The following is a 2,920-nucleotide window of genomic DNA, read 5'->3' on the forward strand; positions in this document are numbered from 1 at the left end:
AGAAAGCTGTGGTAAATATACACAATGGAGTATTACTCAGCCATTATAAAGAATACATTTGAATCAGTTCTAATGAGGTGGATGAAACTGGAGCCTATTATACAGAGTGATTAAGCCAGAAAGAAAAAACACCGATACAGTATACTAATGCATATATATGGAATATAGAAAGATGGTAATGATAATAACCCTGTATGAGAGTCAGTAAAAGAGACACAGATGTATAGAACAGTCTTTTGGACTCTGTGGGAGAAGGAAAGGGTGGGATGATTTGGGAGAATGGCATTGAAACATGTATAATATCATATAAGAAACGAATCGCCAGTCCAGGTTCGATGCATGATACAAGATGCTCGGGGCTGGTGCACTGGGATGACCCAGAGGGATGGTATGGGGAGGGAGGTGGAAGGGGGGGTTCAGGATGTGGAACACGTGTACACCCATGGCGGATTCATGTTGATATATGGCAAAACCAATACAATATTGTAAAGTAATTAGCTCCAATTAAAATAAATAAATTCATATTTAAAAAAAAAAGCTCAGCAAACCTCAATTCAGAGCACAATCAAACAGCTGAAAACTAAGAATAAAGAGAAAATCCTGAAAGCCACCAGAGAAAAATAATGCATTACATATAGGAGAACAGTGATTTGAATGAGTACTGAAATCTTAGAAATAAGGACAGAAGATAGTTAAACAACATCTTTAAAGAAATACTAGGAAAAAAAAAACCTGTCAGCCCCAAATTGGATATCAACAAAAATATTATTCAATAAATGAAAGCAGATAAAGACATTTCACATAAAAGAAAGCTAAGGACATTCAGAGAACTTGTCAGCATAACTCCACTAAAGAAATACTAAAAGAAGTTCTGTGGGTTGTAGGGAAATAAGCTCAGATGGAAACCTGGTTCTTCAGAAAGGAAGGGAAGAAAAAAAAAAAAAAGAAGGAAGGAAAGAAGGGAAAACACTAGAACTGGTAAATATAAAATATTTTTCTTTTAGTTTGTTTAAAATACATGACGATTTTGAGCAAAACTTATTGTCTCATGGGCTAGTAAGGGAAAGTCAACCCTTGACAACATGGTTTTGTACTGTGTAGTTCCTCTTATATGCAGATTGTTTTCAATAAATACATAAGAAAAATTTAGAAGAATTTTGAGACAATTTGAGAAAACTCACAGATGAACTGTCCAGCCTAGAAATAGCAAAAAAAAGAAAAAAAAGAAAAAATTAGATATGTCACAAATGCGTAAAATATATGTAGATAAGTGAGTGATGCTTTGCTCTCTTTTAATTGGTGGAACTGTGTATCAGCCTATCATCATAGGTAATTGGTTTTTCACTAAAAAAAAGTACGACAATGTTTCTGATACTATATTATGAATATGACTAATAGTATATACCATAAAATTTTATAATGATGTATTCATTAGTGTATAGGCTAGGCTGCTGCTGCTGCTGCTAAGTCGCTTCAGTCGTGTCCGACTCTGTGCAACCCCATAGACAGCAGCCCACCAGGCCCCGCTGTCCCTGGGATTCTCCAGGCAAGAACACTGGAGTGGGTTGCCATTTCCTCCTCCAATGCATGAAATGAAAAGTAAAAGTGAAGTCGCTCAGTCGTGTCTGACTCTTAGCAACCCCATGGACTGCAGCCTACCAGGCTCCTCCGTCCATGGGATTTTCCAGGCAAGAGTACTGGAGTGGGTTGCCATTGCCTTCTCCGATAGGCTAGGCTACTATGAAGCAATTGTATCAGTTATACTCAGCTACTATAAAGCTTCTGTAAATAATATTGCTTTTTTTTGTTAACAGTGCAAGAAATGTTATACCTATAAATAAATATGAATTTATTTTTCACATTATCTTTTTGATGTCTAATTAGAAATACATATAACATGTACACTGTTTTGTATCATATAAGACAGGATTGATATAGGTACTTACAGATAATTCCTCTTGGTACACAATTGATGTAAACTTACAGTGTTGATGAATATAGTGCAGTATTATAAATGTGTTTTCTCTTCTTTATATTTTCTTAATGATTTTTTTTAGCTTTTTGGTAAGAATACAGTATATAACACATATAACTTTTAAAATATGTGTTCATCAGCTGCTTATGTTATTGGTGAGGCTTGTGGTCAATACCAGGCTATTAATAGTTAAGTTTTGGGGGGGGTGGCCAAAGATATATACAGATTTTTGGCTGCACAAGGGGTCATGTTGTTCAAGGGTCAACTGTATATAGGTGTAATATTATACATATGACAATTATAGCATAAAGGATGGAAATGACTGTTAGGTAGACCTATATGGTTATGAGAGTTGTTAATTTTACATGAAGTGTTACAGTGATATTATATTTGGATAGCAGTTTGGATTGAACAGATGTATGCATTTTTCAAAACTCAAAGTACATTACAGATTTGTACATGTCAGTATATGTGAATTTTATCTTGAAAGAAAAGTAATATAAACTATTAAACTCTAGTTGATAATATGCAAGCTACAACCTTTATTTATTTTTTTTTTATTTTATTTTATTTTTAAACTTTACAATATTGTATTGGTTTTGCCAAATATCAAAATGAATCCGCCACAGGTATACATGTGTTCCCCATCCTGAACCCTCCTCCCTCCTCCCTCCCCATACCATCCCTCTGGGTTGTCCCAGTGCACCAGCCCCAAGCATCCAGTATCGTGCATCGAACCTGGACTGGTGACTCATTTCATACATGGTATTTTACATGTTTCAATGCCATTCTCCCAAGTCTTCCCACCCTCTCCCTCTCCCATAGAGTCCATAAGACTGTTCTATACATCAGTGTCTCTTTTGCTGTCTCGTACACCAGGTTATTGTTACCATCTTTCTAAATTCCATATATATGTGTTAGTATACTGTATTGGTGTTTTTCTTT

The sequence above is a fragment of the Bison bison genome, unplaced genomic scaffold (assembly GCF_000754665.1).
Source record: "Bison bison bison isolate TAMUID 2011002044 unplaced genomic scaffold, Bison_UMD1.0 scf7180017864118, whole genome shotgun sequence".
Lineage (NCBI taxonomy): Eukaryota > Metazoa > Chordata > Mammalia > Artiodactyla > Bovidae > Bison > Bison bison.